This window comes from Balaenoptera borealis, assembly GCF_965194805.1.
Source record: "Balaenoptera borealis genome assembly, chromosome: 10".
NCBI lineage: Eukaryota > Metazoa > Chordata > Mammalia > Artiodactyla > Balaenopteridae > Balaenoptera > Balaenoptera borealis.
The window spans coordinates 12,920,046-12,948,013 of record NC_138874.1 but is presented as its reverse complement, the minus strand read 5'-3'; the positions used below and the strand labels follow the sequence as shown (position 1 = coordinate 12,948,013).

Below are 27,968 nucleotides of genomic sequence, written 5' to 3'. Positions count from 1 at the left end.
AACTGTGTTTCTACCACACACACTGAAAAAGAGAAGAATATAGTTTAAAATTACTCAGATTAACAGAATATGTCCAAGTCTGAAAAACCCTATAATTTATATCCTAAGTTGCTCAGGGGCTGGCTGAAGTTGACAGCCACTAGAAGTAATCTTTAGAAAATTATGAAGGACTATCACATAAAGAGAGAAAAATATTGTGCATTATCATTGAATTAATTTTTCCTTTTATTTATTTTAGTATTATGGATAAATTCACATAGCAAAACCTTACTTAATGTTTGTTGCCAGAAAACATATAATGATGGAATAGTTCCAAGAATATGTAGTAGTGCACTACGACCAAGTGGGATTTATTCCAGGAACACAAGGATAATTAAATATCTTTAAATGTTTTAATGTAATTCAAAATATTACTAAATCTGAGGGGAAATCATATGACCTTCTCCACAGATGCTAAAAAGGAATTTGAAAAAATTACACCCATTTATGAATAAAAACCGTGAAAAAATATATATTTCCTAAACATAAAAAGTATACAAGTATCTCAATATCTATCTCAGCCCCCAGCCTAGCATCTTATTTGATGAGGAAACACTGGCATTCCTGCTAAAGTCAGGAGCAGTAAAGTCACTACTATTTTGCATTGTTTTTGAAATATTAGCCAACAATTTAACATACATACATCTAACAGTCTCTACACAGAGAAATAGAAGAGAATAGAACTGAAAAGAGTAGGAGACCAATTAGAAGATGACAACAAAGATTTCATCTACAGTAATGATGAGGCATATAAAATGCTTAGGTATATCTTAAAATGTGAAGAAAACTTGGAAACACTCCTGAAAGACATGAAGGTAGAATTGAACAAGTGGAAAAGCATCCCATGTTCTTGGATAGAAAGACTCAACATCACTGGAGTTCTGGGAGTGGAGATGTGGGTGGACACGTTTTCCTTTACTGCCCTTCACCAGGTCCTGTGACTTCACCCGTGCAAGTCTGCGCATGTGTAAGTGTAGGGTTAGGCATAACGAATGGGACTGATAGCTAAAAGTGATCCTGGATGCTAAGTAACATTTTTATAGGGTTGCCCCCTGTATTGAAATGTGCCCTCTCTCTTCTTGGAAGGAGATCCACTGGCCTCTATCTTAAGTGATGCAACCTACATCCTTCTTTTGGAAAAATCCCACTACCTTCTCACAGGATTAGAATCCTACTGTCTTCTACCATCAGGGCAATAACAGCCTCTACTCCCAAATTCTGAACTAGTCAGTGAAGCTACCACCCTGGGAAGTGAGTAGAGATGGCAAGGCTTTTGAGAAAACACTTGGGTTTTGTCACCTCAAGTCCAGCACTGCCTCCCAATGAGGTCTGTCATCTGCTGTGAGGTAGACACACACCACATTCTTCCTGGGACCCTCCAGGGGCCATCTGCTGGATGAAACGTACAGGCTTGCATCTCAGAGTCCACGATTTAAATCCACAGAAAGGAAGAGACACGATTTCTTCAATGCAACATAATCTCCAAAAGTTGCCTTGCCCACACCGGAGATAATGTTCCTCAGAGGAATGTAGTTCTACCTTGTTCAGCCTCCTGCACTCAGACTCTGCCGAAGCTCTCCTGGTGCACAAGCAACAGGATCCAACGTGATGCCTTTTCTAACAACAGAGACATCTACCTCCACTGGTTAACGCTGGGGCCACACAAAGATAGGGCTAAACTTTGCAATGACCTTGGGCTGGATTAATGCTTGAATAACCAGCATAAAGATACAGAATCCCTTATTCCTGGTATATATCTGTATATATCTATATCCATGTATCTCTATATATCTTTATCCCCTTTAGCCTGAGTCAGGGACTTTTTGATCCTCTAGTTACACATCACAAAAGAAATAGAAGTAGATTCACCAAAATGTTTATACTGGTTATTGCTGGGTGGCAGGAAAAAGAACATTTTTTCTTTTCTTTTTTTGTTGATATTTTTCACAGTGGATTCTGCTTCTCTTGCAATTAAACCTAAGTTTTAAAAGGGTAAAATGAGGACTAATTAAGCTACAGAAGTGAGAAATGCCTCACTGTGTGTAAGAATAGCTCCTGTGTAATCACAATCAAGGAATGTGCACGGACCAGTAAATTAAACCACATTCAACCGTAAAGTACTAAGGATAAAAAAGATTAGCTGCAATACCACCCTTATCTTTTAGGTTTTTCAGTTTAACAACCATTTATTGAGCTCTTATGATGTGCTAAGTGCTAGAGATCTAAAAATTATTAAAAATATAACCTTGGGGCCCAGGGAATTGTGGCTTGATGGTCTATACTCTTTTCTCTAGGTGGCCTCATGTGAAAAGAAACACATCTCCACACCATGAGACATTCCCTTCCTACTTTATTATATTCTGTAGTTATGAATTAACAATGTACAAGATGGTCAAGGCAGCAGGGGGCGTTGGCGGGTCTAGACTTCTGTGGACCCGGGCACTCCAACTTTGAAAGCTCCACCCCACATCAGTAGGTAATTACACCCCACCCTGGGTGGTATTTCATGTTTGAAAGACTTTCTCCCTAGGGGCAAGGACTTTGTCTTTCTCATTCACAGTTGGATCTCCAGCACCTCAAACAGCATGAAGACGATCAATCAATCCTTGAAGAATAAAAGGATGACTGTAAGTAGGGCCTTGAGTTTACGGTTGGCTGTGTTTTATCCAGTACCATGAGCTTGTGCAGAAACTTGTGAACTGGAAATTCTAATTAGAATTCTAATTCTAATTCTAACTCAAATCATTTTCACATATGGTATATTTTTATGAGTAGTGACTTAAATACGTAATGGGTGGACATATGAATAATGAACATACGAATAATCCTTTGCTAATTCTGATATGATTGGGAGTGCTTTGTGTGTGACCTGGAGCCATTTTTTTCTCATGTTTCAGGTGTTTTAATAAAGTACCAGTTTTGCGTGTGTGTACTCCCTCTGAAGAGTCTAAGGATACAGTGTGGGATGTGGAGAGGCAAGGAAGGTAGGCTTCACGGAGGGTAAGGAAGAGAAGCAACTTCTTGTTGCTATTATGGTCCAGCCAGTCTGAGCTGCTCAGCCCTGAAGGACTGGGTCCCGCTCCCGGGTGAGGATTGACACTGGTTTTGTTCAGGGCCCCGCACGAAACTTTTGTTCACGGCCCAGCTCAGTGCAGAAAGGAGGTCCCCTTGCAGCTCCAGGATCCCTGTGGGTGGCTTCCCTTCTCCATATGTTCCCCTGAAAGCGTGCTGCCGATGACTTGCCCTGAGGTTCCCTGCAAACGCATCTCTGAAGTGCAGTGCCGGGGGGCTGGATGTGCTGTTTCCAGATGGCACCAAATTAGCCTCTTGAGATCGGCCTGGCAGGGGACATGCTTAGAAGGAGAGAAAACAAAGGAGGCCCTGGGGGTTTTAAAGAGTCAAGGGCCTTGGATGGGATGTAAGGAAGAAAGCTGGCCGATGGGGCTGGAGACAGGCAGAGGAGCAGATAGATCTTGGCCAACAGAGGTCACCCATCCTGGACAGTCATAAGGAAGCCAGTCTCGTCACCAGACGACACGACACTGCTAGTATCATTTAAATACGATGATCACACCTGATTCTGACTGCCCATCATATGAAAACCCTGCTCTGGGAGCACATTCAAGAGCCAGAAAGAGATGTCTTATTTTTCTTATATATAACTAGTGCTGATTTTGTGCTTACTTTGGGTCATGCATTTATCACATCTAATTCACAAAGTCACCTGAAGATGTAGACGTTATTAACTTCTCTATCATGGATAGAGGTTTAGAGAAGTTTAAAAAAATTAGAAAACTTATCCAAGACCACCCATCTAGTAGGTGGCAGATCTGACCTGTATAGCAAGGATGGTGGAACCAAAGTCGGGGCTAAACTAGCTCCATCTCATTGAAAATCCACCCTGTCTATTTTCCAGACACGATGCCCTTTTGGATCTGAGCCCTGCTGTATTGCCTGAGAGCCACTGATCCCTTCGCAGTCGTGCTCTCTGTCCTTAGGTTTAATCTGGTCGGACAACGATCTGTCCTCAACACTCTACTGAGTCACCTGACTAGCGCTCGGGTGATTACTATTTCCTTTGTTCTGCTGGGATGGCAACTACGTAGCTGACTTAGGTCAGCCCCCTCGGAAGCAGATCCTGAGAGCGGATTTGAGTACAAGTGGTTTACTGGGGAGCCGATTCCAGGAAGCCCCTTTAGGGTGTGTGGAAGTGAGACAGACAAGGAAGGAAGCCAGTCAAGGATACACTCTGGGCAGGCTATTGAGCCGGCTGGCCAGTTCTGGGAGAGCATCAAGCACACTTCTGAGGATTCCCCTCCAAGGGGTGCGGAAGTTAAGGATACTTATCCTCCAGCTCTCATCCGTCAGAGGGATTTAATCCACGGGCTCCAGGTGCAAGGAAGTGCCTGGGCAGAGACTGCAGGTGCTTGCAGCAGGACACGATGCGGTGCACACTGGAATGGTGAGCTCCATGGGGCTTGGGGGTAGGGGTGCGGTGCGGGGCACCATCAGTGTCTGCACCAGTTGCCCTCTCCAGACCACGGCAGAGTCACTCAACCATCACAGCCCTCCTTTCTGCTAAACCCAGGCAAGGAGTCAGCATCCGTCTCAAAATCAGTTCTCCAAGCAGTGACTCCCCATCAATTAGAGTTGGTACCCAACATGGAACCCATCTCATGTCCCTTCTACCTACCAGTCTATGTAACCTCTAAAGACGTCATGTAATGAAAAAGGTGGGTCAGATGACCTCTAATGTCACCTACGGTAATGCTTTTCTATGACTACATCACCATATACATCCATGAACTTGACTGGTCGAATTAGCTTTCTTGGAAGTTTTTCTATAAACACTGGAGCCAACTAAACACTCAACGTCCTTTTTTTTTTACCGAAGTATAGTTGATTTACAGTGTTGTGTTAATTTCTGCTCAAGGTCTTTGTCATAGAGATTGCTATCATTGGTGTCTTATGTCATGTACCAGTGAGGTTGACATTCTGAACCTGAGTTAAGAACTTCACATTGATTCCTTTTAAATTTTATGATGTTAGTTTTAGGGTCCATCATTCCAGCTTAAAAAAAAAAAACTTTTTCACGGTGCAATTCTGTCATCCAAGAAATGAGCCCTCTCCCCAAGCTTTTGGCAGCTGCAAATTTGGTAACCAGGTTGGTTTTTGGTTTTACAAAAATTGTTAGAAATGTTTAGCAGGGTGGGGCTGAAGATAGAGCCCTTGGCTAGAGACCTCCCTTCCTGTGGCATGTGATTCATTATAAATGGGAGAGAAAGGCCTACAGTCTGCAGTCACTGGGGGTGTCCAGGGTAGGGACGCTTGGGGTTACCGTGCAGGCTGGACTCCCAGCTATTTGAACCAATCTAATGGAGAGGGCGCAAAGCAAGGACCCTGGGCGCTTTCCCCATCAGAATGACTCATTGCCCTTGGTCAGGTGCATCTGGTTCTTTTACCTTATGCATTTCCTCGGCCAAAATGGAAGTGACAGCCCCTCTCCAGGGATGCTAGTAAAGCCCTCAGATCTCTGGCTGGGAGCTGGTGTGTAACCCGGATTCAGGTACCACCTCATGATTGCTACTGCAGTTTTTAAAGCATCTTCTTCCTCCCTCTCCGGCTCACCATGCCCTTCCGTGTTTCTCCTTCAGCATTTTCCTGTGGCTAGCATCTGCTCGGTTCTATTCTGACTCTCCCTCCTGAGAGCTAGCCAGCTGTCCACACCAGGTGAATCTTTGGGAGGACACCGGGCCTGAAAGTGTTTGCATGTGTGTATCTGTGAGTGTGTCTGGGCATGTTTGTGGAAGGGGATGAGGTGAAGAGGAGGGTGTAAGTGGGCTCCAGCTGACCTGGTTTGCATGAAGCATGTTTGTGCACAATTGGTACATTTCCAACCAGTGCCATTCACATCATTTCTTGTGGGAGGCCGGAGAGGGCCCCGCTGCTGGCACCGCCTGGGCACTTGTTCCATGAAGCCCTCTTTGTGCCTCTTCTGATGTCAGCGGCTTCCTCCAGATGGCCCTGCTCCCCCTGCACCCTCTGAAATGCTGTCCCGTCCCCAGCAGCCCTTCCCAGAAGCGGGAAGGTATAGGTTGCAATGAATTGGTGGAAGAGGCAGCATGAGGAGGGCAGAGTCCTCAGGTCTGATGGCCATTTCAAGAGAGACTTGACTCCTTTTGCCAGTGGTTGTGACCTAGACCTAGACCTGTGTCCCCCAGTCCATTCTCACAGACTTTTGATGTTCATCAAGATGCATCATTTATGAAAGAACCCAGAAGAAAGTGCTTTGAAAATGTTAAAGCTTTGTAAAACATATAAAATATTCGTGGTGTGATCTGTGAAGCTTTTACAGACCCCTATTCATATTTCATGTACATTTACACACACACACACACACTCACGCACACATACCCAGTCACATTTTCCTCATCTGTTGAGCCGGCCCTGAAGGACACAATCTAATTACCTGTTATCATGAATAAATAATGCTAGCAGAGCAACAAGGAAGAATTGGAAAACACGAAGTGTTTGTGTTTATGATACTCAGGACCTCTTTCCCTAGTTGCTACAGCTCCATTCCATTTACCTGTCCAAGGACCAGAGCGTTAGGTGATGGATATGAGGTCACCTCTCTCCATGCCCTAGAATAGACACACCCTGGCTGGCTGGCCTTCCCATAGTGAGACAAGGATATTAGCTATGATCATGTCCTCATCCATAAAGAAAGAGGCTGCTAGGTATCGCTATTTCGTTCTTTCTGGGTAACGCAACCTGTGATCTAAGTCCATTTATGTGCAATCCTTCCAAATTCTTTCAACTCTTCCAGAGCAACATGACATGGTAGGGGGACTGTCCTTTTCCTGCCCAGTACGTGGGCTGGCGGTGTGCACTGTCACAAGCCGTTATTTTAAATATGAAGACAATAAGAGGCACTCTGACCACGACAGCGCTTGCAGCCGGGCCAGGAAAGCACCCACCAGCTGTTTCCAGCTCCTGTCTGTTCTCTTCTTCCACCAGGCACTACCCCGACTTGTGCACTGTGTTTACGTATGGAGAGCTCTTTAGCATCTCTTAACTCATTTGGTCTTCACAGCAACCTTGTAAGGTCTGGAAGGCAAGGGCTTTATGAGTCCCATTTTAGCGGTAATAATATTGGTGTTCCCTGGCATCTCAAACATATACGACCAGCTCCTACACCGCCTTTTATGGCAGGGTGAGTTACAGAAAAATTAATAGTAGGGCTGTCACTTTTTTTTTAACATCTCTATTGGAGTATAATTGCTTTACAATGGTGTGTTAGTTTCTGCTTTATAACAAAGTGAATCAGTTATACATATACCTATGTCCCCATATCTTCTCCCTCTTGCATCTCCCTCCCTCCCACCCTCCCTATCCCACCCCTCCAGGTGGTCACAAAGCACCGAGCTGATCTCCCTGTGCCATGCGGCTGCTTCCCACTAGCTATCTATTTTACGTTTGGTAGTGTATATATGTCCATGCCACTCTCTCACTTTGTCCCAGCTTACCCTTCCCCCTCCCCGTGTCCTCAAGTCCATTCTCTAGTAGGTCTGCATCTTTATTCCCATCTTGCCCCTAGGTTCTTCTGACAATTTTCTTTTCTTTTTTTTTTTTTTTTTAGATTCCATATATATGTGTTAGCATACGGTATTTGTTTTTCTTTCTGACTTACTTCACTCTGTATGACAGTCTCTAGGTCCATCCACCTCACTACAAATAACTCAGTTTCGTTCCTTTTTAGGGCTGTCATTTTTGATCTTTTGACTTACCAGCAAAAAAGAGAGAACATTGAATTGCTTACTGCACCCTCATAGGAGGGATCGCTGGGCCACTGGGATCTGGTTTCTGGCCAATCCACCCCTTGGGCAAGGGGACAGCTATAACGCACATAAAAAGTTTACTTTGTTGCCAACCTTAGAATATTGAGGAGATTTTCCCAGAAATTTCCCATAGATTTCTGGCTTCTCTTGGAAACACTCCCAAGCTGGAGATCTTCCAGGTGAGTGGACGGTCGCTGTAGATAGCAGGAGACAGCAAAGGTCCCCATGGGAGGGTCTGATGGCAGGGAGAGGGGACTAACAGGCATCTCCCTTCCAGCCCCACGTTGCCCAGAAGCCAGAGTCCTGGGGTGCAGTCTCCAAAGACTGAAACCCAGAAGGCCTTCTCCAATGTCGTGGGCTGCATTAGCCATGAGGCTTTTATAAAACCCCAAGAAGGTGAAAGAAGGGAGGGTCCCTGAAAATGGCCAAGATTGAATCTTTTACCAAAGTTGACAAATTGAAGGCTTAGAGCCAGATATAATCTGATTTCGAAATGAAAAAAATTAAGTGATGTGCTGACACGGGGCTCTTGGGACTTTGTGATAGCCAAGCTTTTCCTTGGAGAGACTTTTCCCTGTAGAAATCTCTTTTCCCCAGAGAGATCCCTCTGGGGTCTCTACCAACAAAGAGAAAGTCTCTTCACTCCTAACACAGTCTTCCTACTGGAAAATACAACACCCCCTGAGGATTTATTTTTCCATTCAATAGTTTAAAATTCAATTTAAATATTCTTCTTATTAAAGTAATAAGTGTTCATCGTAGATAATTTAGAAACTTCAGAAAAAAAACTCCATTCCTGAATTCCTATTATTCAGGGATATTGTTAATGTTTCGGTACACAGACTTATAAAGACGCGATGGAGAAAAAAGAATGAAATAATGCCATTTGCAGCAACATGGATGGACCTAGAGATTATCATACTAGGTAAATCAGGCAAAGAAAGACAAATATCATATATTACTTACATGTGGGATCTAAAAAAATGATACAAAGGACCTTATTTACAAAATAGAAATAGAGTCACAGACATTGAAAACAAACTTACGGTTACCAAAGGGGAAAAGGGGCAGAGGGATAAATTAGAAGTTTGAGATTAACACACACACATTACTATATATAAAATAGATAAACAACAAGGACCTGCTGTATAGCACAGGAAACTATATTCATATCTTGCAATAACCTCTAATGGGAAAGAATTTGAAAAAGAATATATATATATATATATATATATACATATATATATATATAAAAAACTAAATCACTTTGCTGTAGACCTGAAACTAACACAGCATTGTAAATCAACTATACTTCAATTAAAACTAAAAATGATGGTACCCTACAGGTACAATCTTACTATTATTTACATACTAGCAAGTATAGTCCAAAAAAAGAAGCTATGGAGAAACTAAATAGTTTCTCTTTCTCTCTCTGTCATATACACACACACACATAAACATATTCACAAAATTTTATTCATATGTACATATATCTATGTACAACTATATAGACATGGTTTGCTAAAACCAAAATCTTCCCAACTTTTCAATTAGAGCTAAAAACCTCCTTCCTCCAGGGAACCTTAAAATCAGTTTATCAGCCCATTCTTTGCCCTACCTCTTCATCTCAAGATATTCCTTCCTACTGATTATTTCTTTTTTAACCTGGGCGTGATGTTTTGGCTTCCCATGCCTCTCCTATTTGTATGTACTCCAAATGAATATGGAAATGTTTCAGGAGCAGCTTGTAATTACAAAGGGACTTCAAATATTACACAGTCAACTTCTCACCAATCTCCCCCTCTGCCCCAGGTCACATTGGCAGAAAATGGGACCCCTCCAGGTGTGGTGTCATGAGCATGGTATCTGCCCATCAATGGCTCTATTTGGGCAACTTTGCCGTCTTTGTTTCTTGGTCTTGGCTCATGCAATTATTTAGTTATTTATTTATTTTTGCATTTTTTATTTATAAAATGAGGAGGAAATGAACACAAAAAAGTAGTGGTGTTCCAATGATAAGAGGATTAATTGAATTGATACAAAGAACATTTAGATGGGCCCAAAGTATCAAATCTTCAGCCTTAGCAAGATAGTTATTGGAATTAAGTGAGTCAACAGCATGATCAGTTGGGAAGGAAAGAAATAAAAGTGATCATGTTAGATGCTAAATAAGTACCAATGGCTGGATCTCAAGTGTGTGGTATAAATAGGGATTTCAAAATACTTTTTAGCTCTCTGGGAATGAAACATTTATTGACCATATATAGCAGGCACAAAAAGTCACTTCCAATTCTAAATAACTTGAAAATTCAAAGTTACATTTTTATAAAGTTATTATTCTAACTGTATCTAGAGGTTTACAATTCTCAAATTCCAAATTATTCTCGTCTCCCCCACCCCTCATTTTATTACCCCCATCAACAAAAGTATTCCTTCTTTAGTGATTCTTTTTTCCAACCAGGTCATTCATTTATATTTCAGGGAAACAGAAATAATGGACAACGCTAGGACTTTGGAACTTCAAACCTTTGACAAAATTTTCATTCAAATGTAAACATAAATAGAACCTGAGCAAATGACATCTAATAATAATCCACTAAACTTATTTAAATATTCTGGGTGAAACAAGTCACTGATTTGCCTATGACCTTTTAGAAAAGTTGTCATTTTTTTAAAATACTGTACCTATTATTAATCTGAATTTGCATTGACTGTGTTTTAGTGTATTTATAAATGGTGAACTCAGTTTCTGAAATTAAACTTTTTATTTGCAATTTTCTAAAAAAAAAAACCAAACAGCTCATTGGTTAAATCTTCAACTCTAAACAGATAGACTGAGTGAATCTCAGCAAACCTGGACCCTTGATTTACGACAAAGATGTGCCTGCAATGTAAGGGGAAAGGATGGTCTTTTCAATAAATGTGTATATGTGTGTGTGTGTCAGGGGGAATGTTAAATGAATATCTGCATTAAAAAAAAAAATCCAACCTTACACCACACACAAAATTAAATTCCAGGTGGACTGTACATCTAAATGTGGAAGGTAAAACAGTACATTTCTAGAAGACAACATAGGAGAATAGCTTCATGACCCTGAAAAGCAAAGATTTTTTTAAAAGGACACACATACAAAAACAGCATGAAAGACTGATAACTTGGACCTCATTAAAATTTAGAACATCTGTTGATCAAAAGATATGAATAAGAGAGTGAAAAGGGAAATCTACTGAAAGAAGATATTTACAATATAAGTAACTGACAAAGGACTCAATCCAGAAAATTTTTTAAAACTCCTAAAAATCATTAAGAAAAAGAGAGACAGCCTATTAAAAAATGGGCCAAAATTTCAATGGATAGTTCATAAAAGATGATACCAAGTACCTCAACATCATTATTAATTGAGGAAATAGAAAATAAAAACACAAGGTATTACAACACCCCTGATTCCCTCCCCACCCCCCATCCCTGAACAGCTAAAAAAGGTGACAGAAATACCAAGTACACAATATGTAACAATGGAGACTCTGATCTCCTGTTTGGTGAATATACCTAAGAAGATCGTATATATTCCTATAAACCAGCAATTCTACCTTAGATGTATACCAGCAGAAATGAACGCATACCTGTACCAAAAGGCATGTATGACAATGTTTATAGCAGCATTATTTTAATACATCAGAATTGCAAATAGTAGAATGAATACTTTACAGCCATGGAAATGAATGAATTACTGCTATAGCCAATAATGTGGAGGAATTTCACAAACATAATGTTGACTGAAATAAGTCATTCACAAAATAACATATACCATATGATTCCATATATGTAAAGTTCAAAAATAGTCAAACCTAATCTGCGGTATTAGAAGTTGGAATATAGGTTACCTTTAAGTAGAGGGTAATGACTGCACACTGATGACTTGTGCACCTCTCTGTTTAAATATTACACTTCAATTAAAATTAAAATCTTATTTAAAAATAATCTTTTACCTGGCAAAACCTGCCTCTTGTTCTCATCTTTGAATTTATGAGCAATCAGCAGAAGCTCACCATAATCTAACAAGTCGAGAATGCTACATCTTTCCTTGAAGTTTTTTTTTCAATTACTTCTGCGCCTAGAATGTTAACCCCAGGTATTTTATTTATACTTGATACTATTTTCTTCTAGCTTTCTATACTTTTAAATATTTATATCAAACCTTTATATGGTGTAGTATATGGTATAGTATGGTGTAGTGAGAATCTACTAATACATTTTCCCCCAGATTACTTACTTGTTATCCCAGTGCAATTTACTAATAGTCTCCTTCCTTTTAACAATTCTATAGACAAAGGAGGTGTATATTTCTATTTTCTTGCTCCAATACATTTTAATTATAGCTACACTGTAATATATTTGTAACTCACTGTCATTTTGTCAGTTTTAAAAATTTTCTCCCAGAATTGTCTCTATATTCTTTCATATTGATTGTTCTGATAAAATTCAGAATTACCTGTTTGTGATGCAAGCAGAAAATTCTACTGATATTATACAACAATGTAATTCATTTGGAGACAGTTGTTACTATTATGTCTCCTGCCCTTAAATGGTTTCCACATTTGCTGACATCAGTCACCTCTCCCTTGATATAATAGAAAAGAAATCAGATCTAAATTTAAGCCCTTGTTCTGCCACTAAAGGCTTCGAGACAGTCACTTCACCATAGAAATATTGTATTTCTCCTTCTGTGAATTGATTTCTCATATCTTTTAATCATTTTTTCTTTGAGTTTGCTTTCACTGTTTAATTTGGATACATCATTATTTTGTTGTTTGCTTTTAGTGTCGAGAGTGTTGCATTTCCTTTTGTGTAGTTTTATTATTTTACTGGGGTTTAATTACACATGATGACATATATGTAATGGTTAATGACTTCTGACAAACCACACCCTCCCCTGTATCACACAGCCCGTGAAGATACAAAACACTTACATCGTACCAGAAAGATCCTTCATGACACTTCCTAGCAATGTCTGGTCCCCATCCCCCCAGAAGCAACCTCTGTCCCACTTATTTCCCTGTAGATGAGCTTTGCCTGTCCTAGAACACTACACATATAGAATCACTCTACCTGCTCTTCCTTTTTCATGGATTCTGTATTTGTGAATTTGCCTACTGTACAAAATTTATTTGTAACCCCCAAACACTGCAGTTCTTGTGGTGCTTTTGTGGTCATTCATCGACATGGGCAGAGCAGCCAAAAATGTGAGTTGAGCTAACGTGCATGTTCACAGCTGGGACAGAACAAAGCAACGCTCACCTTCTTGCTTCAGCTGTCATACTGCAAGTGTCCGACGTGTAATTTTTCCCTTTGTGCTTTGCATTTGTGATTTTGTTGTTTAAAATAGCCCCCAAGCAGAGTGCTGAAGTGCTGTCTGGTGTTTCTCAGTGCGAGAAGGCTGTGATGTGCCCTATGGAGAAATTATGTGTGTTGGATGAGCTCGTTTCATGGATTATAGTGCTGTTGGCCACGAGTTCAATGCTAAGAGATCAGCCCTATATATTAACTAAGGTGTCTTTAAACAGAAACACACGTAAAACAAGGTTATGTAGTGATAGATTGATGAAAATGTTGTAACCAGAGGCTCTCAGGGACCTAACCCTTTATTCTCCCTGGGAGTAACAGTTCAGTATTTGCTAATTCAGTGTTCATAGTGGCTTTATAGGACAGAACTACCACAAGTAACAAGAACTGACTATGGTATGAATACATATAAATTACGAAAATTATAGGTATGAAACATATGAATACATGTTTTCATTTATCTTAGGTAGATACCTAGAAGTGGAATTGATGAATCATAAGGTAAGTATACACAACTTTAGGGAAATTGCAGAACAGTTTCCATAGTGGTCAAAGTGCTTCACTTTTCCACCAACAAATTATGAAACTTCTAGATGTTGCATGTCTCGGCCAACATTTAATGGTTGTTTAGTAGATCTAAGGGGTGTCCAGTGATATTTTACTGTGGTTTTAATTTGCATTTTCCTGTTGAAAGATGATGTTGAGCACTTTTTTCGTATTTATAGTAACCATTGGTATATCTGTCTCTGTGAATTGATTTTTAAAGGCTTTTGAAAAAAATTTTAAGATGAGTGTTTGTCTTTTTATGATTGAGTCACAAGAGTAATTAATATATTCCAGATACAAGTCCTTTGTCAGATAAATGTATTGTGAACATTATCTCTTGATCTATGGCTTGCCTATTCATTTTTTAGTAAATGTTACTGATAAACGTTCATGAGTAAAATAATTTAATTTGATAAACTCATTTTCAGTAGTTTCTTCTTTCTGAAATCTAAGAAATCTTTTCTTATCCTCATGTTGTGAAGATATTCTAATATGTATTTTCTAAAGCTTTATAGTTTTAGCTTTTATGTTTAAGTCAGTGATCCATTATAAATTAACATCTATATGGAGTGTGGTATGAGTTGAGATTTTTTTCTTTCATAGAAATGTTGCTTAGAGGGAAGCTTATCCAGTGCCTCAGCTCACACCTTTTTCTCCTTGCCTGTGTGCAGGCGACACTTCTAACCCCCGCCCCCAGCGGGCCTCGTCTCTGCCCTTTCACAGCCAACGCCCTTTCCAAGTGGCCTTGACCTACCCTCCCCGTGCAGCCCAGCTTCCCCGCCATGTTTCTCTGAAGCTGCTCTCACCAAGTTCATGATCACTCCTCTGGGCTTATCCTGCTTACCTCTTCCCAACGTCCTCACACCCGATCATTTCTCCTTCTCAACTCTCTCCTGCCTTGCCCACAGGATACCCTATTCTCTTGATTTTCTTCCTCCTACTCTGGCCTCTGCTTAGAATCACATGGGGTCTTCTATTCTTCTGCCATCTTTTATATGTTTCCCTTACTATCCTGATCAACTCCCCCCGCCCCATCAATTCTTTTCTCACTCCTCAGCCTCTGTTTGGACAACTTCATCAATTCCTTAGGTTTCAGCTATGAAAAATAAGCTGCAGGTACCCTCATCTTCAACTCTAGTCCAAATTTCTCCCTTAACTTCAGGTCAGGAAATACAATTTGGACTTGACATCTCCTTGGATTTGTCAATCCAACCCCGATACACATGCGCACACGTGCGCAGAGCAAGCCTATTCTTCCCTCTGTCTTCCCCGTCGTAATAAATGGCCTGACAGCCACACTGATGCTTTATCAAGACCCCAGTGCCACCCCTGATTCCTTTTTCCCCTCACTTCCCATACCTGGTCCAACAGCTGCTCATAAATGCTCATCTCAAATCCAGCCTCTTCTCTCCACCTCCTGATGGCCATGCTGGTCCAAACCAATCATAACCCCCTGGACCTCCTGACGGCTCTCTTTGTTTTATATATATATACATACACACACACACACATATGTGTATATCTATATCTATATCTCTTTTTCAGATTCTTTTCCCATATAGGTTATTACAAAATATTTAGCATAGTTCCCTGTGCTCTACAGTAGGTCCTTGTTGATTGTCTATTTTATATACAGTAATGTGTGTGTGTTAATCCCAAATTCCTAATTTACCCCTCCCCCCACCACCTTTCCCCTTTGGTAACCATAAGTCTGTTCTCTAAGTCTGTGATTCTGTTTCTGTTTTGTAAATAAGTTCATTTGTATCATATTTTAGATTCCACATATAAGCGATATCATATGGTATTTGTCTTTCTGACTGAGTTCACTTAGTATGATAATCTCTAGGCCCATCCATTTGCTGCAAATAGCATTATTTCATTTTTTTATGGCTGAGTAATATTCCATTGTGTATATGTACCACATCTTCTTTATCCATTCGTCTGTCGGTGGACATTAAGGTTGCTTCCATGTCCTGGCTATTGTAAATAGTGCTGCAATGAACATTGGGGTGCATGTACCTTTTCAAATTAGGGTTATCTCCAGATATATGCCCAGGAGTGGGATTGCTGGATCATACGGTAGCTCTGTTTTTAGCTTTTTAAGGAACTTCCATACTGTTCTCTATAGTGGCTACACCAATTTACATTCCCACCAACGGTGCAGGAGGGTTCCCTTTACTCCAGAACTTTTAATGTCTTTTTGCCTTTTCAACCAGAAAGCTCTTTTTAATTCCTAACTCAAATTCTTCAGCTTCAGCTGACCCATCTTTAGGCAAGCTCTGGTGAGCATGCCCAGCCCCAAGGGCAATCCTGTAGGAAGGCAAGTACTGTGCCAAAGCAGTAGGGCCACAGTGGCACTGGGTGACCAGAGCTGCTTCATTTCTTCCTGAACCCGAATGCTGGACAAGAGGCGGTCAGCAGGCTGTGGCTTCCGAGAGGGCCTATCCTGCTTTGCTTAGCCGGGCACCAAAGACTCTCAGTGTCACCAACTCTCCCACCCAAGCAAGCCCTGCAGTGCCCACGCTGACTCAGAGTCAGCATGCCAGACCACATGGGACACGTTCTGAGAGCAAAGGAATGGAAGGTATGGGGCTTCCTGCCACCTGCCTGGTGTGGGCACGCCTTTCCCTCTCTCCCCAGGACAAGTGGCTCCATGGCTGTTTCCTAAGAGAGACCACTTTCACATCTCTGGATCTCTGACATCTACATGCTGTTGTTAAGGATCTGATCCTCCCTGTTTTTTCCCATAGAAAAGAATAACAGAAGAGAATGGATGTGTGTGTGTGTATGTGAGTGTGTGTGGGGGAAGTGGGGTACATCAGTCCATCTGCACGGATTTAATTTCCATACCGCCTTTCACGTTGTGTATAAAAATAAGCGGCAAATTCATATACATTTGCAAGACTTTTTTCTCAGTAAATAAGAAAATGCTTGCAATATTTCTTGGAAAAACAGAAACTTTTTCGCCTGGCAAATAATAGAGGTTCAATAGATATTACTGAGCGAGTGAACATTATAAAAGAAAAATAAAAGCAATTCCTTCCTCCTATTTTCCTGCAGTGAGGACTATGCCTCACCCCCGAGACCTGTATGTCTGGGGTTCAGAGTGAGAGTTTGCCAGGGTGAGTCTGGACCCACTGCCGTTCTTGGAAATATTTATAAACTCTGCAGAGTCTCATGTGACTCTCTTAAGGAATGTCTATTTACCTGAATTTTACAGAAAATTCAGGGAAATTTTGATTGTTAAGGATCTTGGTCTAGTTCTCTTTTAGCAGCATTTTTCAAACTGTAGTATGGAGACTTGAGGGTGTGTCTAGGTAAATCAAATTAGCAGGTTGGATACAGTTACATCCTTCTGGGGGTTCCATTTTGCTTAAAGAATGATGGGATGGTTTTAATTTTGTGCAAACACAAAGCATAGCAAAGGTGTGGCAGGTGCCTTTTCAGGCCACCGCCAGTGAGGAGGTTTATGGTATAAAAGTTGAGGAGAAGCCTTAAAGAGAACCTCCAGGTTTTTGGTGTTTAAGACAGGTTGTGGGGAGGACTTCCCTGGTGGCGCAGTGGTTAAGAATCTGCCTGCCAATGCAGGGGACACGGGTTTGAGCCCTGGTCCAGGAAGATCCCACATGCCGCGGAGCAACTAAGCCCACGCGCCACAACTCCTGAGCCTGAGCTCTAGAGCCCGCAAACCACAACTACTGAGCCCGCGAGCCACAACTACTGAGCCCGCACGCCACAACTACTGAAGCCCGTGTGCCTAGAGCCCGTGCTCCGCGACAAGAGAAGCCACCACAATGAGAAGCCCGTGCACTGCAACAAAGAGTAGCCCCTGCTTGCCGCAACTAGAGAAAAGCCCGCACGCAGCAACGAAGACCCAATGCAGCCAAAAATAAATAAATAAAATAAATTAAAAAAAAAAAATAAGAACTATGTTTAAAAAAAAAAAAGAGAGAGAGGTTGGGGGGTTGGTGGTGTGAGGTTAGGGTTAGGGTTTAAATGATGGACAATATAGTTTGAGGTTTTTATCTTTGAAGTCTGAGATTTGCAGATTTTGTGGCTTGAATTGTAGACTCATTCTAAGTACATTTAGGAAAGTAAGCACTATTTAAGAAGGAGAAACATATAAGAATTACCTGTAGGATCTCACGGTATACACTGCTTCATGAGGAGATCTAGAAAGATCAAATAGCGTACAGTGCCCTCTTCCATTTTCCCTATCCAGCCCCAAATGTGTGTCAGGAGGTGGAATCACAGAAGGGTGGGCATTCATGTTTTGTATCCATAAACCAGCATCCCCCTGCCCCCCCATCGGGTGACCTCCCCAGAGGTAAGTACCAGGAAGCCACCTCTATCTGGTTCCTGAGCTTCCATTTTTGCCATCTGCAAAATGGTGCCCATTCTTCCTAGGGGTGACATTGTATGATTGTAAATTTCCATTAATCAACAAAGTCAGTTGGAGTTTTACATTTCCCCACTCCAGGGTAGAAGCTTCATGCTGAAGACAAAATTTAAAAGACCATTTTGATGTCTTATTCCTTCCACTATTTTTCAAAAATAACAATTGCCAGAAATGTACTGGCTTCCAGCTGTTTTCTTTCAGTCTGGTTCACAGGCCACACTGCATTAAAAATTCAAGTTCCATAAAGAGGGCTTCACAGCATTGTCCTGTCTCGTATTTTAACAGGATAAAATATGAAATTTGATCTGGGAGCAATATTACAATTTTGATATCAGCAACTCTGCACATGTGGTTTTACCTCCTACATCTTCCCTTTCCTCAGAGGAAGTTTTCTTAAAGATTTTTCAGCAGGCAGATTTATTACTTGTCATGATTTGGGGATTATCTGTTGGACAGTCTTGCTATTTTTTCTGATACCAGCAACTAGAAAGAGCAGATCATTTAGCTTTAAGGGATGTAAACTGCATTGTAATCACTTCCATCCTGTGAACACGACCCGCAATAACACACGTGTAATTCCTGTCACTAATTGAAAGACTCTCTTTTCATGGAGCTAATATAGAAATATCAGATGTTGACTGTCTTTTGAGGCTATTTCTTCACCAGATGCTTTGTGGATGCGAGGGGATTAGTGGAATTCTCTAGTCCAATAAACTGTTATCTCCAAAGAATATTTTTGATGGGGCATCACAGCGACATGTGTCATGTTTTAATTTTAATACAAAGGGCATTCTGTAAAGTGAATTTTGTCACATGGAGACAGATCAAGACCCTAACGCCAGAGACAGTTTGACACCTTTATCATAATTTTTCAATTATCTGCTTCTCCTTCCCTCTTTCTCCTCTCCTCTCACCATTCTTTCCTTTTATTCTATTTCTCCTCTCTAATTCTCTTTCCCTCCATTCTTGCATTTAATCCTATTTCCAATTCCCTTCATATTTTCCATTCCCTCCTTTTGTTTTCATCCTCTATACAAACCTTAGACTTCTGGTAAGAATCTAGCATTGCTTCATCTCAGAGCAAGTAGATTGGAAATAATGGAATAGTGTCACATTTTAATAATCAACTTTATTTCTATTGTAGGACATTGCATTACAGTGGTTCTACACTAGTTGTTATGTCTAGAAAGGAAATAATTCTAGCAAAATACTAGTTATAACTATAAGGATAATAAAAGCAAAGCTTTGTTAAGCCCATAATATTTACAAGTTTAAGAAAAATACCTATCCATTAAATGTCTATTGGGAGATCAAAATTTTAAAAAACCCTATACGAACCAGAGATGAGCTAATTATCTTGTATTCTTATTTTCATTAAAGCAAAGTTCTCAAAGGTCTTACAGCAATTTATAGCTGAGTTATAATTATTATTGAAAAAAGATATAAGTGAAACTATGCAAAATCCTTTACAATTTAGTGTTTTTAACTATGTAGTATTCCCTTAAAGTAGTACACATTTTTGGATTTTTACTGTGTTAGTTTGCTGCTTTGCCATTTAATCCCTCAAAGTAATGACTAGTAAGATCTTGATCAGAGAAACCAAATGGTTAAAGGTAAACTCAGTAGAAAAGAATAAAAGAAGTAGTGTCACTTTGTCCAAAGAGAAAGCATTTGAAATATCTTAATGACGGGTTTCAATTCAACAAATATTTACTGAGAATCTACCATGAGTTCAGTCTTATAACTTATAAGACTTATAGATAACTTATGCAGTCTATAGAAGGCAGATATTTAGGTTGTTTTTCTATTAGCAACAACGCTGCCATAAGCAGTTTTGTGCATGTCTCCTTGCATATATGTGCAAACATTTACTTTAGTCATTAACAGAAATGGAACTGTAGGGTTATTTTGTTATGAATATGTTTGTGTGTATGTATTATGTGTTACATACATAATTTTTGTTTTCTTCCTTCTCTTATGTCCTTATCATATAACGCAAGAAAAATTCACTTTATATCATAGTATTCAAGTTAAGGAATTTCTAGGAGAAAAGTAAACATCACTCAAGGACTTTACCTCCTCTCCTGGGGAAGGAAGTTAGTGTGTTTCCAGTTGTACTAGGATAGTTGTATCACATGAGGGGGAGTTATGACCTTGTTATTTTGTTTATCTGAAGCACAAGTCAATTGCAGTTCTTGGATTTCTCTTCTGCATAATCACATGAACCAGTTGCTTATAGTAAGTCTCTGTCTCTCTCCATATATATCTTATTGGTTCTGTTTCTCTGGAGAACCCAGAAAATGCACTAGATATTGCCAAATTACTCTCCAAAGTAGGATTATACAAATTTTCAAGTCTATCTGTACTAGAATTCTTATTTTTCTACATCCTCACTGGCATTTAGGCCTCCGTCTCTGTGAAATATTTGTTTTACCCTTTTTAAAAAAATAAGTTTGTTTATATCTTATTATACATACACATACCTACATGTCTCTTAAGCTAATTTCATACATGTCTCAAATTCTTTACTTCTGTACTTTATATATCTTGACTTCTATCTATCTTGTTATATATGTGTGTATATACCTGTATATGTATGTGTATGTACTTAAATAATAATCCTTTGCCAGTTGGATGACTTGCAGTATCTTTTTACAGACTTTGGCTTACCTTTTCCCTTTAATTATGAAGCGTTTGAATGTCAATAAATTTAAGCTCCTTAAAGTAATCAAATATCTTCTAAAATTTTGATTTAAGAAATATTTCCCTACTCAGAAGTGACAAAAACGTTCCCCTATGTTTTCCTCAAAAGTTTAAAGTTATATGTTTCATACTTGGTCTTCAATATATTTAGAATCGCATGTTGTGAGATAGGAAATCTAAATTTATTTTAGTCCACATGGATGATCAATTGTCACAGCACCTTTCCTGAAAAACTCATTCTTTACCTGTAGATTATAATGTTACTTTTATCTTACATCATGTTTCAACATATGTTTAGATCAGTTTCTGGGTCCCCTACTGTGTAACACTGGAGTATCTGTATCTCACTATGTTATTGGACTCTCATTAGGTTATGTATGTGGACATTGTACCTGGAAATAAAAATGGTATCTTTCTTTTTCTTTGCAGTGATTGCTTCCTATTTCTTTTCTTTTAATTGTATCCATCAGAACTCCAAGGACAATGTTTGTTAGAAGTGGTGAGAAAGTGGTCTTTGTCTTCTTGGCCTCTAAAGCCCAACAGTCCGCATGATGTTTATATAGGTTTCCGAGAGAAATAATTTATCATAGTAAGACAGGTCTCTTCCACTTTTAGCTTGCAAAGAAATTTTATGATGAATGAATTTTGAATTTTATCTCATATTCTTGAGATAATGATATTGTTTGTCTCCTTTAATCCACTAGAGTAGGGATTCTGTCTTGTTCACCATCCAGTGCTTATTAACGGTGCTGCCACGTGGTAGCTACTCAATAAATGTTGGTTGGATAAATGAATTAAAAACCGTGAAAACCTACACTCTCATGATTGACAATGGAGAGAGAATGTCCGTGTGGGGAGGGGCAGGTGGATTTTGCCGCTCTTTCTAGCCTGAGATGCACTTTCCCCTTCTGACCTCTCATTCATTACCCCTTTCACCATCCTGATGGCCTCAGGGAGGACAGGACCCCAACTTTAACATCTTCCCAAGTAGCTGAACCCAGAGGAGAAGAAAGCTGCCCTTTGTGTTAGCACTTAGCGCCAGGGTGAGATACATACGACCCTTAATTCCCTGCAGTACAGCTACCAGTAGAGTTTAACCCTTACCTGGTGCCTGTGGAAGGGAACTGTAGCGTAAGGAGTGACTTGCAGTGACAGCCCCCAACTCTCCCTCCTCCTTGGGTCCTCTTGTGACATAAGACTTTCCCCTGGAACCTTAGTCTGGGCTTCTGAATGGCACTTGCTTTGTGAAATAGTTTGCACAGTTTTTTGTTGTTGTTGTTGTTTTTTCTGCTTATTTTGCAGCATTCTTTTTTTTTTTTCTAATATAAATTTATTTATTTATTTATTTATTTTTGGCTGTGTTGGGTCCTTGTTTCTGTGCGAGGGCTTTCTCCAGCTGCGGCGGGCGGGGGCCACTCTTCATCGCGGTGCGCAAGCCTCTCACCATCGCGGCCCCTCCCATTGCGGAGCACAGGCTCCAGACGCGCAGTCTCAGCAGTTGTGGCTCACGGGCCTAGTTGCTCCGTGGCATGTGGGATCCTCCCAGACCAGGGCTCGAACCCGTGTCCCCTGCATTGGCAGGCAGATTCTCAACCACTGCGCCACCAGGGAAGCCCCAGTTTGCACAGTTTTAGGTGCACATCTCCTCCTTTCCAATGTCAACATCCAGTGTCAACAATGTTCAAAAGGAGCTTCTTTCGCTACTATTCACGATTTGCTGAAAATTATGCCATGTTTGGGCCATATCTTTCTTATACATTTGGTTATCATTGTTTTCCTGTAGTTTTTGATGCCAAGCTGATTCTGTCCGATCTCTTTTAGCAAATGTCAACTTGATTCTCATTTCTCTGTAAGTGCAGATCTATTTTTTTCTCCTCTCTCTTTCTCAAGGTTTTTATGATCTTATCTTTATCCTTTGTGTCCTGGGATTTCACAATGATGTTTCTAGATGTGGGTCTTTTTTGCTTATATGACTTTCATTTGGGAAATATGTGTCTCTCTTCTGCTTAGGGACTTTTCTTGTGTTATTTTCCTGATAATGTATCTGTTTTCTTTGTTATCTCCTTCTGGAACTGTTATTAGTAGTGGAATGTTGGACCATCTCCAAATCTCTTAATCTTTTCTCTTATTTGTCTTATCTCTTGATATTTGGGTCTGCATTCTGGGAGATTACTTTAACTTTATCTTCCAAACTTTGTACTGAATTTCTCTTATTTTAGCAATCAGTTTTTGTTAAATGTTAAGACCTCTTTCTAATTCTCTGTTTCCCTTTTTCCCCTCATTTTGTGGATGCAGTAACTTATTGAATCTCTAGGAATTACATGTATTTTGAAGTTATTTTTTGTTCTCTACATTAGCTCATTTCTTCCAAAGTCAGGTTTTTGTTGTTATTGTTTGTTTATTTGGTTCTTTTGATCCTCTTATTATCCAGGCTTTCCTTGACTACCTTGCGATCCTAAGTCATCTGGTATTTCTGTCCTTCTCAAGACTTCAGGGTTAGGGTTGGTAAGAGACATGATGACTAGGGGCTCTGTGAATGTGGCAGCCCGGTCAACGTGCCACAAGCTCGGAGACCGAATGCCTGAATGCCCATGTCTGCTCCCTCGGCAGGGCCTTGGAGAGGGGACCGCAGTCAGTCCTTCCTTCCTTTCCTTTCATCTTAGACTGGGTCCTTCCTGGATGCAGACTCAAGGGAAGAATTTGTGATGATGCAACACTTTATAAAGAAAGTACTCCCAGGGGGAACCTGCAGGGGAGGGGGGGAGCAGGGTGGGGAGAGGAGGAAGAGACCAAGCAGAGGTGGTTTTCAGGTGAAGCCCCAAGCTCTGCATGAGCCCCTGGGGAGCCCCAGTGGGAAGATGACACCTGAGTTTGTCCCTCATCAAGGTGCTTCCCACACCGTCACCATGGATGGAGTGCCCTGGGGAAGGGAGGGGAGACATGAAACTCCCAGGCACTTCCAGCCCTCTGAAGGGCAAGGCTGACCCCGTGCCTGACAGGACTCTCCGAAGTTACAGGAAGAAGTTGGCGTTTGGGGGCACACCGCTGTGAAAAGGATCCGAGGGCATCTGGCAGAGTGTTCCCTGCCCAGCCCCCGTGGTGCAGCAATCCACCGTGTTTGTGGATGTTGTGATGGCCTCTTCTCAAGCTCCCTGAGTGTCCGTTCACGCGTGGCTAAGTCAGGCATGAGGATGATATTATAAGGATTAGTTTAATTTACTTGTGTATCATAGTGAGACAAGAGAATTATCTGAACATTCGGCTTTAGCATCCCCTTTGGGGGAGAGCATGTTTGAGAGCACTCGCTGAGGAGTCCAAGTGCGAGGGGAGGGATTAGACCCTGAGGACAGCTGGGGCTCCGGACCACTAGAGGACCCTGCGTGGGAAAGGGGAATTACTGGATATTTTTCTACTATAGAGGAACAGAATAGCAAGGATGTTTATAGCAGTTTTTATTCATAATCGCTGGAACCTGGAAGCAGCCAAGATGTCCGTTAGCAGGTGAATGGGTAAATAAATTGTGGTACATCCAGACAATGGGATTTTATTCAGTGCTAAAAAGACATGAGCTATCAAGCCATGAAAAGTCATGGAGGAAACCTAAATGCATATTGCTAAGTGAAAGCAGCCTAACTGAAAAGGCTGCATACTGTTATGATTGCAACTTTATACTATTCTGGAAAAGGCAGGACAGTGGAGACTGTCTTGAGATCAGTGGTTTCCAGGGGTTAGAGGGGAAGGAGGAATGAATAAGCAGAGCACAGAGGATTTCTAGGGCAGTGAAACTATTCTGTTGGAGACTATAATGTTAGATACACGTCATTATACATTTGCCCAAACCCATAGGATGTACAACCCCAAGAGTGACCCCTAAGATAAACTATGCACTTTGGGTGATAATAATGCTGATGTATCAGTGAAGATTCATCAATTGTAAAAGATGTACCTCTGCAGTGGGGGGGGTGTTGATCCAAGGGGAGGTTCTGCGTGCGTCAGGGCAGAACGTATGTGGGAAATCTCAGTACTTGCTGCTCAATTGTGCTGTGAACCTAAAACTGCTTAAAAAAAACAAAACACTCCCTCCATTTAAAATAAATAAATAAACAAACTGAATGGAGGAGAGAAGGGGGGATGGGAAGAGAGAAGCTTGCAAGACAGGTAGAGATGGAGATTGCATGAGAAGGGGTGAAGCTGCCAGTGATGGGTGGTCCATGGCGCAGAGAACTATTTCCCTCGAAGGGTTATTGCTGGGCTGTCAACCTCTCTCCCTCCCAAACCTCAGTGGCTCTACCCACACCTGGGTGTGTTGGAGAGAAGCCTTGCGTGTGGAAATGGCGCAGGAGCTTAGGTTCCAAATCTGAGTTGAAAAGATGCCTAGTGGACGTGAGGGAGGAGATAGGCCCTAGGCTGAGCAGCTGTAACTGGTCTCCTGCTGATACTTCGAGAAAAGATACCAGCAGGAGTACTGGGCCCTGATCAGGTGAAAGTGAGATGACTGGCCAGAGACAACCTGGAACACTGCCCCCATATGAGCAGCTTAAGCCCCCTCTATTGCTCGGAACTTACTCCAAGTTCTCCCGTGTGCTCTTCCACACCTACTTGGCTTCTAATAAACACTGTGTCTATTGCACAATCTTGGTCTCTTTGCTAAATTCTTTCTTCAAAGAAGACAAAGACCGAGGTCCTTCGTCCAGCCATTCCACCTCCAGAATCAGAGGCAGTGTGCTGGGAAGCAGAGTCCAGCATGGCCACGAGAACAAAAGCCATGGGGGCTCGTGTAGAATGTTTGGTGAGGGCTTGGGAGCTTCAAGCCGGCACCATCCAGCTGCTCAAGGGTCCCCCCGTTGACTTTTATGTTGAAGACCCGAGAACACATTGTAAACCTGAAGGGGCATCAAGAAACAAACTATGGATTAGGAGCTTGGCAATGTGGCAGTGATCTCGAGAGCTCAGTGCCCTCCATCCCTCTTCTACATCCCGGAGGAATGACTGCAAGGGAACCGACCCCCCGCCTCGTCGATCCCGCCAAACTTCAAGAGAACAAGGTCACGAAGGGTCCCTAACAGAGGTGTCTGCTGCCTTCCTTGAGGTAGCTGCTCAGGCCACCTGGGAGCATTCTCGGTGGTGTTGGCCTTTCCAGAATCTGTACCACCACACCTGGAAAAGAACAAACTATCTCCCTTTTGTAATCCAATCTCTTTTCTTCAAAAGTTTCAAGTTCCCTGTTTCATATTTGGTCTTTAATATATCTAGAATTGCATGGTGTGAGATAGGAAATCTGAATTTATTTCAGTCCACATGGATAATCGATTGACACAGCACCTCTCCTGAAAATTTTGTTCCTCACCTATAAATTACAACACTGCCGTGATCCTAAGTCATGGGTTGCTGTGTGTTTAAGTCAGTGTCTGGGTTCCCTACTGTGTGATATCGGATTGTACGTTGGGCTGTGCCTCCTTCTACCTCCCTTTATAAAGCTCCCTGGTGGATGCCTGATCAGTGAGAGAGGGTAACCCTGAAGCAGGCAGAAAGGATTTTGGAAAGAGCGCTGGAAGTGCAGAGACAAAGTTTCCTCCACGTACAAGCCCTGTGACCTGGAGCAAGTTAGGCAGCGTCCTACACTTCCGTGTGGACTCGAGAATGGACAAAGAATACCTACTTTGTGGAACATGAAACGATCAAAACACACTGCTTAAGAATGGACTAACACGGTAGTAAATATTCCGGAAATGCGGAGACACCACCTCTTCTACACGGTATTGTTCAGGCAGGGGAGGGTCCCAGAGTGGACTTCAGCCTCTTGCCTGGGACCCGGGAATGAAGGTTTCACTGTAGGAGAGAATTGGTCCCCTGGTCTTCTGTTCAGACTGTAGCTATAAAGCCAAGCGCATTGTAAAGAGGACAGTGGCATGTGTTTATGCCCTCAAATTCTGATTTCTCTCATTTACCACTTCCTTCACTGGATGTGTGCCATGGCACACCCACAATTATTCCAAACAGAGCTGTGACTAAAGTAGGGCCCAAAGGGAAACGCAGCTGTTGGGGTACAGAGCCGCCGAGTGGAGATGGGTTAGTGGCAGACGTTTGATCTGTATCTGAAAGAAGAGGCCAATTGCATTTTCAATGAGCTGGTAAATTCACAGAGCTCTTTTCGAAGTTACCAGGACATAACGAGCGCATTTCCATGGTAAGTCTAGGATATTGGGATAAAGGACTTTCTTCTTAAGTATTTATTAGGTACTTATGTATATGTAGAATAGACCTAGAAAGGTAGACCTAAGACAGTAGGGAGACTGTCTACTGTCGTGGATCTTACAAACCAGTAAGGAAGATGAGATCAAATGCATGACACGATTTTTAAATAATGTGGTACAGTGTCTAAGTGCTAATTAGCTTTGGTGGCATTTGCCAGAATTATTCACCATGAGCTCCATTAAGAATCACTTTGCTGTACACCTGAAACTAACACAACATTGTAAATCAACTATAGTCCAATATAAATGGACTATAAAATTTATATAAATTTTATATAAATATAAAAATTTAAAAAAAAAGACTGTCTTTTATCACCAGCTCTAAATGATGTCTTCATCTCAGCTGGTATTTGTTATGTACCAAGAATCCTACACGTTTTTTTGAGGCAATCAAAAGAAGCACAAGACACGCTTCCTGCAATCGAGAAAGTAATCATGCCTTTGGGACTTTGGCATTTACTCTTATGAAATAGGTAAACAAATGGTTCAAGATGGAGCATTCAATTTGGAGAAAGACAGTAAGTAAAGACAGGAGGTCTAGAAAGGCGTGGTTTTATCACTGCTGCAACGGTGTGTGAGTTCAGTAAAGGGCATTTTATGTCAAGTGGTGGCAACTGTTAATCACTTTACTTGATTTCAGTTAGCTCTTCAAATATTAATAAAAGGAAAGCCAACATTTACCACGGCGTCTTTGGTGGGTTCTTGACTGCTGTTGGCTAGTTTGACAGATGTGGGTAGGTGAGGTGACTTTTCCCCGAGGTTAAATAGCCCGGCAGAAATGGGTTGGCATAAACTTCTTTCTCTTGTGCGTAAAATACTGGAAATTATATATTAAAGGAATG

General features: G+C 41.2%; 1 long non-coding RNA gene across 1 annotated transcript; it reads left to right on the top strand.

Moving 5' to 3' along the window:
• Positions 1–27,373, top strand: LOC309636297. The gene is made up of 2 exons (XR_014249386.1): positions 1–9,723; positions 9,880–27,373. It is a non-coding gene; the product is annotated as an uncharacterized lncRNA (long non-coding RNA).
• The last annotated feature ends 595 nt before the right edge of the window (positions 27,374–27,968 follow it).